This window comes from Salmo salar, chromosome 25, assembly GCF_965601325.2.
Source record: "Salmo salar chromosome 25, fSalSal1, whole genome shotgun sequence".
Lineage (NCBI taxonomy): Eukaryota > Metazoa > Chordata > Actinopteri > Salmoniformes > Salmonidae > Salmo > Salmo salar.
Window position 1 is genome coordinate 18,718,933 of NC_138315.1, and position 13,964 is coordinate 18,732,896.

General features: G+C 48.2%; 1 protein-coding gene across 1 annotated transcript in view; it reads left to right on the forward strand.

Annotated features, from left to right (window-relative positions):
* Positions 1–1,797: 1,797 nt before the first annotated feature.
* Positions 1,798–13,964, forward strand: part of sh3b4 (SH3 domain-binding protein 4) — a gene marked incomplete at its 3' end in the record, with an annotated part of 45,019 nt that continues 32,852 nt past the window's right edge. The window contains 1 exon segment of the mRNA NM_001141055.1: positions 1,798–1,911.

Consider the following 13,964-nt stretch of genomic DNA (forward strand, 5'->3'; position numbering starts at 1 on the left):
CACAGGAGACAGGATAAGACAGGAGAAATACTCCAGATATAACAGACTGACCCTAGCCTCCTGACACATAAACTACTGCAGCATAAATACTGGAATCTGAGACAGGAGGGGTCAGGAGACACTGTGGCCCCATCCAATGATACCCCCGGACAGGGCCAAACAGGCAGGATATAACCCCACCCACTTTGCCAAAGCACAGCCCTCACACCACTAGAGGGATATCTTCAACCACCAACTTACCATCCTGAGACAATGCCGAGTATAGCCCACAAAGATGCAGACAGATTGAGTACCATTAATTGACTATTTAGCAGTCTAGCTATTTGCAGTCTTATGGCTTGGTGGTAGAAGCTGTCTAGGAGCCTGTTGGTCTGAGAGCCGATGCTCCGGTACCCCCTGTATATAGCCTCGCTATTGTTATTTTACTGGTGCTCTTTAATTATTTGTTACTTTTATTTTTATTTTAGGTATTTTCTTAACTGCATTGTTGGTTAAGGGCTTGTAAGTAAGCATTTCACTGTAAGGTGAAATATTGTATTTGTTGTACCTGTTGTATTTGGCGCATGTGACAAATAAAATTGTATTTGATTTGTTCAGAGAAAACTGCGTGAATCAGGCCTTCATGGTCGAATTTCTGCAAAGAAACCACTACTAAACGACACCAATAAGAAGAAGAGACTTGCTTGAGCCAAGAAACAGGAGCAATGGACATTAGACCGGTGGAAATCTGTCCTTTTTAAGACTCAGAGTAGGTCAACAGATGATCTCCGCATGTGTGATTCCCACCGTGAAGCATGGAGGAGGAGGTGTGATGGTGTGGGGCTGGTTTGCTGGTGACACTGTCTGTGATTTATTTAGAATTCAAGGCATTCTGGAGCAATATGCCATCCCATCTGCTTTGCTCTTAGTGGGACTATCATTTGTTTTTCAACAGGACAATGACCCAACACACCTCCAGGCTGAGTAAGTGCTGTTTGACCAAGAAAGAGAGTGGTTTGGGATGAGTTGGACCGCAGAGTGAAGGAAAAGCATCCAACAAGTGCTCAGCATATGTGGGAACTCCTTCAAGACTGTTGGAAAAGCATTCCAGGTGAAGCTGGTTAAGAGAATGCCAAGATTGTGCAAAGCTGTCATCAAGGCAAAGGTGTCTAATTTGAAGAATCTAAAATATATTTAGATTTTCTTTAACACTTTTTTGGTTACTACGTGATTCCATGTGAGTTTTGTAATAGTTTGATGTCTTCACTATTATTCTACAATGTAGAAAATAGTAAAAATAAAGAAAAAACCCTTGAATGAGTATTGTAGGTGTGTCCAAACGTTTGACTGGTACTGTACATATTACATCGACTAACCTGTACCCCACCACGTATATAAATTCGTTATTGTTATTTTATTATTGCGTTTTTATTTTTAACTTTAGTTTATTTAGTAAATTTTTTTCATTGTAAATAAGCATTTCACGGTAAGGTCTACAACTGTTGTATTCGACGTATGTGACAAATAACATTGTATTTGATTTCACACATTTGATTTTCACATCAGTTTGAGAACTCTGTGTATAGACCTTACGTATCTGTTATGTGGTATTTTCAAGCAAGATTGTAGTATGGTGAGAATGAGAATAGTAGGCCAGCCTATTATCATATTTCTTCTTTACACTAAAGCCAAGACAGTGAAAAGTTATCTGACTCCTAATGACATCGTTTCCATATGAAACGCCTCAGATCCTCGCCCCTCCCTCTCGCCATGACGTACCTGGGTCCTGCTCTCGCTCTCTCTTCCCATCGCGAAGTCATTCGCCAAAGACTGTGGACACACACTAGGCTACAACTGGATAGTCGGAGATCGCAAAACTACGCCCATTTCATGCATTTATTTCAATGGACTTATTCACAGGACTTTTACCAGGTGAGCTAAGATTTTAAAGTTCTTATTCCCATGTTTTCAAATGTTAAACGTATTCACTCATCCAAACAGAAGTGCTCACGTCGACAAAACCGTTTGCATCATCTAGGTGCGTTCCCGTAGTTTATGCCGCGTTCAAAACAACACGGAACTGGAAATTCTCTGACTTCAATGTGTTCAAGACAACAGGGAACTCTGGAAAAAAACGATACCGATTGGGAAAAATCGTATTGAACGGTCATCCAACTCGAAATTCGAAGTTTGAAACTCGGACATCTTTCTAGTGCATCGACTTTCCGACCTGTCTTGAAAGTACCATTAGATTCAGGTTATTATCACATTTTATGAATAACTTTAGATAAATTCAGAATGTGGACCATATTGTTGGAATGCTCTATCAATGGGATTTGTTATCGTTTTTAATGCTTGGACATTTTTAGGAGCTGTGTTCGGTGAGGAGTAATGCCGCGTTCATAGCTAGTCGGAACTAGAAAACTCGGTTATTTGAGACTTGCTAACTGGTTGTAGTTATACACGTGCCTCGTTCAACCAGTTATCAAGTCAGAAATGTCCGAGTTACCTAGCTCGACTATCACATGAACGCGGCATTACTCCCAGCGCAGCCACTTTACTGCGCAAATGTGGGTGGGTTTTTCTTTCGTTGCGGTCCTAATTTGTAAAAATGTATGACTAGCTCTAACTACATTGTTGCTTATTTTATTTCCACGACATGCATCCTATACGTCACTAATACAATGTCTGTCTGCCACCGCTCAAGTTTAGCTCCCATCAGTTAGAAAACCAGTTTTGCCTTCTTGAGTAGAATTGACTCCACTCAGCATCACCTATTGAACACAACTTACAATGTTTTATGAGTGGTGCATATGCAACATTGATGTAGTTTAATCAAGTCTCTCCCTGCAATATAAAGTTGGTATAACGGCACTGGGCTCGCATGCGTGACATTCGTTGGCAATTGCCATGGTTTCAAACAATCGAACTCACCCAATATGTAAATTAAGAGTTTGAACCATGAAGCAGTGAATTTATGTTGTGTGGATATGGTGCGCTTTCTGGTGTTCATGTTAAGTTTTCCCAAATTGCATTCAATTTTCCTTTGTGAGTCACTGCGTTCTATTCTAAAACCTTGATAGCAGAGAAAGCTTCACTGGTCAGAATGTTAATTTATGCATTGGATGCTAAGAGGGAAATCTCACAACCTTTTTAAACAGTAAGCCTATTTGTCTGTTCGTTCCTCTATGCTCTTTTGCCAGCGGTGGAAAAAGTACCCAAATCTCATACTTGAGTAAAAGTAAAGATACCTTAATAGAAAACGACTCAAGTAAAAGTTAAAGTAATCCAGTAAAATACTGTAATGACCCGGCTTGGTCATAAAGGAAAAAGAGATGGACTCTAGGTGTGCAGGTCAGAACACAGGTTTATTCCTAAACTGTGCTATTGTTCAGGCCACAGCCCACGCCGCTAAATGCCGAACGTACACAATTATACCAAGTCTAATTAAGGGTTACTCCCATAGGAACAGATCAAGGCCCCGAACAGAAAGAGAGAGAAGATGAGACAGTAATCCCTATTTATGCATTTCCAAATCCCGCGGGATTACCCATCATACCCCCCCAACCTTTCCCTCTGTCCTGACATATTTAACCCCTGCTAGTAGCCATGAGAACCATAACACACCCACAACCACAGAACACAATACCGGGTCGTTACATAGCCCCCCCCTTTCTAAATCCTAGCCCCTAGGGTTACACAACAAAATCCTTAAAACGACCCGGAGGTCGCATCAGTCTCTTGGGCCTCCCCGTGGCTCTCACCGGTGAACCCCCAGAACACTAATCTGCCCCAATGTCATTTCCAGCGCCCTCCGAAGAAGCAGCCCCCATCCCAGGCTCAGGTTGCGCTAGAGTCTCCTCGTTAGACTGTTCCCGTGGGCTCACATCAGAGACCTCACTCCCATTTCCTACCGTTTTCCTCCCTCTGTAGGGTGCCAATCGGTCCCGGTGGACCACCACCTTCCTGCTCCGTGGGGGGACCTCCACCCGGTACGTCACCTCCCCCACTCTCTCTATCACCAGACACGGCCCCACCCATGCACTGTCCAGCTTTGGGCACCGCCCCTTCTTGCGCGTGGGGTTGTGAAGCCACACACATTCTCCCGCTCCAAAGTGACTCCCCCTAGCGCGCGAGTCGTAGTGGCGCTTTTGGCGCACCCCTGCGTTCTCGAGTTGCTCTCTTGCGAAGGTGTGAGCCGCTTCTAACCGGTTCTGCAGACGACACACATAGTTCGGGCCAGGCAAAACCCCGTCGTCATTATCAGGAGGGTGGCCAAACGTCAGTTCGGCTGGGGTGCGCAACTCACGACCTAACATTAGTAGTGCTGGGGAGCACGCAGTCGATTCTTGAACAGCCGACCTACATGCCATAAGAATAAACGGTAAGTGGGTGTCCCAATCTCTCTGGTGTTTTGAGGTAACGATGGCCAGCTGCTGTGCTAACGTTCTGTTAAATCTTTCCACCAGCCCATCACTCTGGGGGTGAAGCGGAGTAGTGCGCGTCTTCTCCGCACCTAACCGTCTACACAACTCTGAGAACACCCGTGACTCGAAGTTTCTCCCCTGGTCGCTGTGAATAGACTGTGGCACCCCAAACCGACTGATTATTCCCCCCACCAACGCATCAGCTACTGTCTCTGCCTCCTGGTCTGGGAGAGCGTAAGCCTCCGGCCACTTGGTGAAGTAGTCCATAGCGGTTAGAATCCACCTGTTACCTCTGTCTGTGGTTGGAAACGGCCCCACTATGTCTACCCCCAGTCTCTCCATGGGCTCCCCTACTGGGAATTGTTGTAGGAGGGCGTGTGACTGACCTGGAGGTCCTTTTTTAGCAGCACACTCGTCGCACTGCCTACAAAAGTCCTCAACATCCCTCCTGTGCCTGGCCCAATAGAAGCCTTTACGCATGCGCTTTAACGTTTTGGAGACCCCAAAATGCCCTGCGCCAACTCCCCCATGAAGCTGCTGTAACACGCTCCCCTGCAGCCTTTTGGGCACCACTACCTGCCACGTAATTTCTCCAGTCGCTGGCTTTTTCCACCCCCTCTGGAGCACTCCCTCAGCCACTCTAAGGACTGTGAATTTAGCCCACAGTCCCTTGGTGACTGGTGATAGAGGGGCTACTTCCCCCCACGGCGGTCGTCTTCTCTCTTCCACCCACCGCAGCACAGGACGCAGCTCTGCGTCCTCCTCCTGGCGACGCCTCCACTCCCCAACGTCCACAGCCTCAAGCTCCCGGCACTCTGTCACACTCAGCTGACTCACCGTGGCGGTGACTCCCTCCTCCCTGCACAGTTCTCTCTCTCGCTCCACCCGTTTGGCGCAGTACCCACAGCCATCCTCAGCACACGGGCGGCGGGACAAGGCGTCTGCATTGCTGTGGCGAAGGCCGGCTCTGTGCTCCACCTGGAAGTCGTAGGGTTGCAGCTCCTCCAGCCAGCGGGCAATCTGACCCTCTGGCTCCTTGAAGGAGAGAAGCCACTGCAGGGCGGAGTGATCCGTCCGGACCACAAACGGCAGGCCCCCCAGGTAGTACTTGAAATGGCGTACTGCTGCCATGACAGCCAAAAGCTCTCTCCTTGTCATGCAGTAGCGTTTTTCAGCCTTATCAAAAGTCCTGCTGTAATAAGCTACTACGTGTTCCCCATCAGGACCACGCTGAGACAGCACAGCCCCCAAACCCTCATTGCTAGCGTCGGTGTCCAGGATGAACGGACGGTTCGGGTCTGGTGAGGCCAGGACAGGGGCCTCCATCAGGGCACGTTTGAGAGCCTCAAACGCCCGCTGGTGCTCTTCCCTCCACTGAAAAACAGTGTCCTCCTTGAGAAGGTGGTTCAAAGGAGCCGCTACCCCCGCAAACCCCTTCACAAACCTACGATAGTAGGATGCCAGCCCCAGGAAGCTCTTAACCTCTTTTTTTTCCCCTGGAACTGGCCACCCCCTCACAGCCTCTACTTTGTCTGGCATCGTGCTGATGCCCTCACCACCCAGCTGATGCCCCAGGAACGCCACCTCCCTTTGCATGAAATGGCACTTTCCCGGATGTAATTTTAGCCACGCCCCCGAGATCCTCTCCAACACTCGCCTAAGTGCCCCCAGTGCCCCCTCGAACGATGTGCCGTGCACCAATATGTCGTCTAGGTACACAACACACTCGTCTCTCGGAACCCCCGCCAGCACTCTGTCCATGAGCCTCTCAAAGGTGGCAGGAGCATTACAGAGCCCGAAGCACAGCACCTTGAACTGCCAATGGCCCCTATCTGTGGAGAAGGCTGTTTTTTCACGTGCCCCTGGCGAGAGGGGCACCTGCCAGTAGCCACTGCGCAGATCAAGGGAGGAGAACCACGAGGACCCTCTCACGTGGTCTAGCGACTCATCAATCCTCGGTAGGGGATAAGAGTCTTTAGTGGTGACAGAATTTAGGCCCCTGTAGTCAACACAAAACCTAAGTTTACCCCCTTTCTTAGGCACCATGACGACCGGCGCGGACCATGGGCTATCTGATGGCTCAATGAAATCAGCCCGCAACATGTCAACAATAGCTGTGTCTGCTGCTTCCCTCCTGGCAAGGGGAATACGACGGGGCCGAATTTTAATGGGTCGGGCGTCCCCAGTGTCTATTTCGTGCTGAACTAGGCGCGTTTGTCCTACCTCATCTTCCCCCCAAGCGAAGCTATCTTTAAAGTCCAAAAGCAGCTGCTTTAACTGTCTCTGTTGTCTCTCATCCAGACCCTGACAGTTCTTCAGCCACACAGCCTCGACGGCGTCGATAGCTTCCTCCTTCCCCCCGTCGGGCTGATGGGGTGAAGGAGCCCGTGTGTTTTGGGCTACTGAGCTGCCTGTGCTTGCACCATGATGGGGAGTGAAGGCCGTCGCCGCCGGAGACAGCTGCTGGAATGGCACAACGACCAAGGGAGCAGCCGGGATGACCGGTGGAGTTTCTGCAAGCTTGGAGGAGGACGGAGGGACAGCCCTGCCCCCTGCTGGCTCTCCCGAAGGCGACATTCCCACTGTGGGCCCCCCCGACAGCCTCAAAGTGCCCGACGCTAAGTCCAACTGAGCCCCACAGTTTTTCAAAAAGTCCATTCCCAGTATACAGGGGTCCTGCACCGCTGCTACCCACGCCAGACACCCCACAGTTCTCCCCCCCACAGTCACAGATAGCTGACACTTCCCTAACATGGGGGCTAGCTCCCCCGTGACAGTCCGTAGCTGGACAAGGGTCGGCTCCACCCGCACCCCAACAGGTAGTATGTCTGGTCTCACCAGGGTTACTGTAGAGCCCGTGTCGACCAGGGCCAAACATTCCACCCCCTCTACCTTGACGATGACATTGCAGAAGTCCCCAACGGTGGTACGTCCCACCACAACTGCCGGACTAGGAAACACGGCGGCAGCTACACCCTGGGGGAGCAGGTCCCCACCCTCTTGTCTGCGCTGCTGGGTATCTCTTTTGCTTACAGTGGGTTCGGGGGCGGGGGGGGGTGGGTCCGCGCTGCCCCCTGCGCGAGAACCCGCCGTCGTTTCCCTGGTGACGGGGGAATCTGCCACACTCCCGCTGAATGTGGCCAGGCTGGCCACAACCCCAGCAGACAATAGGAGTTGAGCTGACACTGCGACGCTGCCTGGAGCCCCTCTCCATGACAAGCGAAGCAGTCTTGACTAGCCCGCCCAACTCGTCGACCCACTCTGGTTTCGTGACCCCTGGCACCCCAGCCACCACTGCTCTCACCTCTGGTTGACTGGCGACTTCCACTCTCACTCCCTCACCCCAGATCAGCTCCCTCTTCCCGGCTATCTCCACTGCAGCCCGCAGAGATGGTGGGTCCGCCATCTGAACATGCTTACCCAGTTCGGTGGAAGAGAGCGCTCTAATAAAACTGTCCCGTGCCAGCTCGTCTTACACCCCAATCGGCATAGTTGCATAAGCCCGCCTGGTCAGGCTCAGAATACCACTTGCCATCGCCTTTAATGATTCCCCCTGAAGTCTCTTTTTGTTACTCAGTTCAATCCGCAGCATGTTGGGCTGCGCGTCGCTGCCGAAACGGCCCCCCAATGCCTCCACTAGCGCACCGTAGTCGCCCCTCTCGTCCGAGGCTAGCGTTAACAGGCATTCCGACGCCTCCTCTGTCAGGCTCAGGGCAAGCTGTAACGCTTTCGTCTCGTCAGACCACCTCCCGGCTCTAGCCAACAACTCGAATTGAGTGAAAAAAACGTCCCATTTACCTTGTCCATTGAACTTTGGTAGTTTAGCCGCTACCGTGGCTAATGGCAATAGGCCGCTGCCATCTCTGTTTACATAAGCAGGCCCCGCCATTTCCGCACCCGGTGACGTCGATATCCCCGTCGCCGTGACGTCTGCTCTCGAGCGGTGTGAAGGAAAACCCGCCAGTTCTGCCATCTTGCTGACTGACAATTTAACTCACGCCATGTGGCCCTCCAGCTCTTCTACGGCAGTCGCCGCCCGACCCTCCCGACCGGGCACCCCCGAGCCCACAACGGACACATTGTCCGACTCTTCCTTAATTTTCCGCCTCGCCCCAAGCATCATGACCGTAGATGCGAGTCACGCTAAAGCTAACCCGGTCTATACTGAACAGCTAACTCGCCTAGTCTTGATCCCGTAGTTCGAAAGCACTTCTGACGCCAATGTAATGACCCGGGCTGGGTCATAAAGGAAAAAGAGATGGACTCTAGGTGTGCAGGTCAGAACACAGGTTTATTCCTAAACTGGGCTATTGTTCAGGCCACAGACCACGCCGCTAAATGCTGAACGTACACAATTATACCAAGTCTAATTAAGGGTTACTCCCATAGGAACAGATCAAGGCCCCGAACAGAAAGAGAGAGAAGATGAGACAGTAATCCCTATTTATGCATTTCCAAATCCCGCGGGATTACCCATCATACCCCCCCAACCTTTCCCTCTGTCCTGACATATTTAACCCCTGCTAGTAGCCATGAGAACCATAACACACCCACAACCACAGAACACAATACCGGGTCGTTACAATACTACTTGAGTAAAAGTCTGAAAGTATTTCGTTTTGAATATACTTAAGTATTAAAAGTAGAAGTATACATCGTTTCCAATTCCTTATATTAAGCAAAACAGATGGCACAATGAAACAATATATATATATATTTATATTTACGGATAGCCAGGGGCACACCAACACTCAGACATAATTTATAAAAGAATCTTGTGTTTAGTGAGTACGCCAGAGACAGTAGGGATGACCAGGGATGTTCTCTTGATGCAGTGCATTCGGAAAGTATTCAGACCCCTTGACTTTTTCCACATTTTGTTACGTTACAGCCTTCTAAAATGTATTAAATAGTTTTCCCCCCTCATCAATCTACACACAATACCTCGCAATGACAATGAAAAAACAGGTTTTTAGAAATGGATGCAAATGTATACAAATAATAAACATAAATATCACATTTACATAAGTATTCAGACCATTTACTCAGTACTTTGTTGAAGCACGTTTGGCAGCGACTGGCACACCTCTGCAGATCCTCTCAAGATCTGTCAGGTTGGATGGGGAGTGTCGCTGCACAGCTATTTTCAGCTCTCTCCAGAGATGTTCGATCGGGTTCAAGTCTAGGCTCTGGCTGGGCCACTCAAGGACCTTCAGAGACTTGTCCCAAAGCCACTCCTGCATTGTCTTAGCTGTGTGCTTATGGTCGTTGTCCTGTTGGAAGGTGAACCTTCGCCCCAGTCTGAGGTCCTGAGCGTTCTGGAGCAGGTTTTCATCAAGGATCTCTCTGTACTTCGCTCTGTTCATCTTTCCCTCGATCCTGACTAGTCTCGCAGTCCCTGCTGCTGCAAAACATCCCCACAGCAAGATGCTGCCACCACCATGCTTCACAATAGGGATGGTGCCAGGTGACACTTGGCATTCAGGCCCAAGAGTTCAATCTTGGTTTCTTCAGACCAGAGACTCTTGATTCTCATGGTCTGAGGGTCCTTCAGGTGCATTTTTGCCTACGCAATCTCTACTGCACTCCACACTACCTTTTCCCACCTGGACAAAAGGAACACCTATGTGAGAATGCTGTTCATTGACTACAGATCAGCGTTCAACACCATAGTGCCCACAAATCTCATCACTAAGCTAAGGACCCTGGGACTAAACACCTCCCTCTGCAACTGGATCCGGGACTTCCTGACTGGCCGCCCCCAGGTGGTAAGGGTAGGCAACAACACATTTGCCACGTTGATCCTCAACACGGGGTCCCCTTAGGGGTGCATACTTAGTCCCCTCCTGTACTCCCTGTTCACCCACGACTGTGTGACCAAGCACGACTCCAATACCATCATTAAGTTTGCTGACAACACAACATTGGTAGGCCTGATCACTGACAACGATGAGACAGCCTATATGGAGGAGGTCAGAGACCTGGCAGTGTGGTGCCAGAACAACAACCTCTCCCTCAACGTTAGCAAGACAAAGGAGATGATCGTGGACTACAGGAAAAGGAGGACCGAACATGCCCTCATTCACATCGATGGGGCTGTAGTGGAGCTGGTCGAGAGTTTCAAGTTCCTTGGTGTCAACATCATCGACAAACTAACAAACTATCATGGTCCAAACACACCAAGAAAATCATGAAAAGGGCACGACAATGCCTTTTCCTCTCGAGACTGAAAGGATTTGACATTGGTCCTCAGATCCTCAAACATTTCTAGAGCTGCACAATCAAGAGCATTGTGACTGGTTGCATCACCGCCTGGTATGGCAACTGCTCGGCATCCAATCGTAAGGTGCTACAGAGGGTAGTGCATACAGCCCAGTACATCATTGGGGCCAAGCTTCCTGCCATCCAGGACCTATATACTAGGCATGTCAGAGGAAGGCCCCAAAAAATTGTCAAAGACTCCAGTCACCCAAGTCATAGACTGTTCTCTCTGCTACCACACGGCAAGCGGTACCGGAGCGCCAAGTCTAGGTCCAAAAGGCTCCTTAACAGCTTCTACCCCCAAGCCATAAGACTGCTGAACAATTAATGAAATGGCCACCCGGACTATTTGAATTGACCCCTCCCATTTTTTTTTTACATTGCTGCTACTCACTGTTTATTATCTATGCATAGTCACTTTACCCCTACCTACATGTACAAATTACCTCGACTAACATGTACCCCTGCACATGGACTTCGTACCGGTACCCCTGTATATATCCTCATTGATGTTATTTTATTGTGGTATTATTTTTTACTTTAGTTTATTTAGTAAATATTTTCTTAACTATTTTCTTAACTGCATTGTTGGTTAAGTGCTTGTAAGTCAGCATTTCACGGTAAGGTCTACACCTATTGTATTCGGTGCATGTGACAAATACAATTTGATTTGATTTTGGCAAACTCCAAGCGGGCAGTCGTGTCTTTTACTGAGGAGTGGCTTCCGCCTGGTCTCTCTACCATAAATGCCTGATTGGTGGAGTGCTGCAGAGATGGTTGTCTTTCTCCACAGAGGAACTCTGGAGCTCTGACGGATTGACCATCGGGTTCTTGGTCAAATCAAATTGTATTGGTCACATACACATGGTTAGCAGATGTTAATGCGAGTGTAGCGAAATGCTTCTACTTCTAGTTCTGACAGTGAAGTAATCTAACAAATTCACGACTACTACCTTATACACACAAATGTAAAGGGATGAATAAGAATATGTAGATATAAATATATGGAGGAGCGATGGCCATGCGGCATAGGCAAGATGCAGTAGATGGTATAGAATACAGTATATACATATGAGATGAGTAATGTAGGATATGTAAACATCATTAAAGTGGCGTTATTTAAAGTGACTAGTGATACCTTTATTAAATCCATTTATTAAAGTGGCCAGAGATTTGAGTCTGTATGTTGGCAGCAGCCTCATGGCTGTTTAACAGTCTGATGGCCTTGAGATAGCTGTTTTTCAGTCTCTCAGTCCCAGCTTTGATGCACCTGTACTGACCTAGCCTTCTGGGTGATAGCAGGGTGAACAGGCAGTGGCTCGGGTGGTTATTGTCCTTGATGATCTTTTTGGCCTTCCTGTGACATCGGGTACTGTAGGTGTCCTGGAGGGCAGGTAATTTGCCCCTGGTGATGAGCCGTGCAGACCGCACTACCCTCTGGAGAGCCTAGCAGTTGAGGGTGGTGCAGTTGCAGTACCAGGCAGTGATACAGCCCGACAGGATGCTCTCGATTGTGCATCTGTAAAAGTTTGAGTGTTTTAGGTGACAAGCCACATTTCTTCAGCCTCCTGAGGTTGAAGAGGCGCTGTTGCACCTTCTTCGCCATGCTGTCTGTGTGGGTGGACCATTTCAGTTTGTCCGTGATGTGTACGCCGAGGAACTTAAAACTTTCCACCTTCTCAACTATTGTCCTGTCGGGGCGATAATCATTTAGTTCACCTCCCTTCACCAAGGCCCTTCTCCCCCCAGTTAGGCCAGCCGGCAAGAGTCTTGGTGGTTCCAAACTTCTTCCATTTAGGAATGGAGACCTTCTGTGCTGCACTTTGTCATTATGGGGTATTGTGATGTCATTATGGGGTATTGTGTGTAGATTGATTTTGGGGGGAAAATATTTGATCCATTTTAGAATAAGGCTGTAACGTAACAAAATGTGGACCAGGTCAAGGGGTCTGAATACTTTCTGAATGCACTGTAAGTGTGTGAATTAGACAATTTTCCTGTCCTGCTAAGCATTCAAAATGTAGTAAGTACTTTTGGGTGTCAGGGAAAATATATGTAGTGAAAAGTACAATATTTTCATTAGGAATGTAGTGAAGTAAAAGTTGTCACAAATATAAATAGTAAACTACTTAAGTAGTACTTTCAAGTTTTTTTTACTTAAGTACTTTGCACCTCTGTCTTTTGCTCTCTCCTCACTGAGCAAGGCAACAATTAAAAGTGCTACATGTTCAATCGGACGTCTGCATTGTCTGCATTTACGGTGATATGACCTCTGCAGAAGTCAGGGTATTCGTCCTTCTTGACCTTCGCCAAGCAGCGCAGAGCTGTTGTGAAGGAAGTTGTCATGGAAATTAGTTTGTGTTCATACAGGACCTCCCGCCCTCACCTACGGTCAACCAATCATTTCACTACGGAGCTATATGGAGCCCTCCGCATTGTTATAAAATTTGAGAGGCTCACAGAAATGTGGTACAGAGCTCAATTTGGCCTCTGCGTGCCTTGCTTCAAATATCCATATGGTGCCCCCGACCACATTTCAGATCAAGCATAAATTGGCTCTTACTGTGCTTCTAAACAAGGTATGGTGTGATTCTGCAAACTGGGGTAGATGTTTCCCATTCATGGATGCTAATAACTTTTAGTGACTATTGACGATAGTATCTTCTGGTCGGGGGAGTTTTGTTAACCTGTTAGGGCTAGGGGGCAGTATTGACACGGCTGGATAAAAAAACATACCCGATTTAATCTGGTTACCACTCCTACCCAGTAACTAGAATATGCATATACTTATTACATATGGATAGAAAACACCCTACATTTTCTAAAACTGTTTGAATGGTGTCTGTGAGTATAACAGAACTCATTTGGCAGGCAAAACCCTGAGACATTTTCTGACAGGAAGTGGATACCTGATGTGTTGTATTAACTTTAAACCTATCCCATTGAAAAACACAGGGGCTGAGGAATATTTTGGCACTTCCTATTGCTTCCACTAGATGTCACCAGCCTTTACAAAGTGTTTTGAGTCTTCTGGAGGGAGATCTGACCGAACAAGAGCCATGGAACGATGATGTCCCATTAGACACCTGGCGCGCGAGTTCATGTTGGGTACCCTCGTTCCAATACGTTATAAAAGAGTATGCATTCGTCCACCTTGAATATTATTCATGTTCTGGTTAAAAAAGGCCCTAATGATTTATGCTATACAACGTTTGACATGTTTGAACGAACGTAAATATATTTTTCCCCCTCGTTCATGACGAGAAGTCCGGCTGGCTTAGATCATGTGCTAACAAG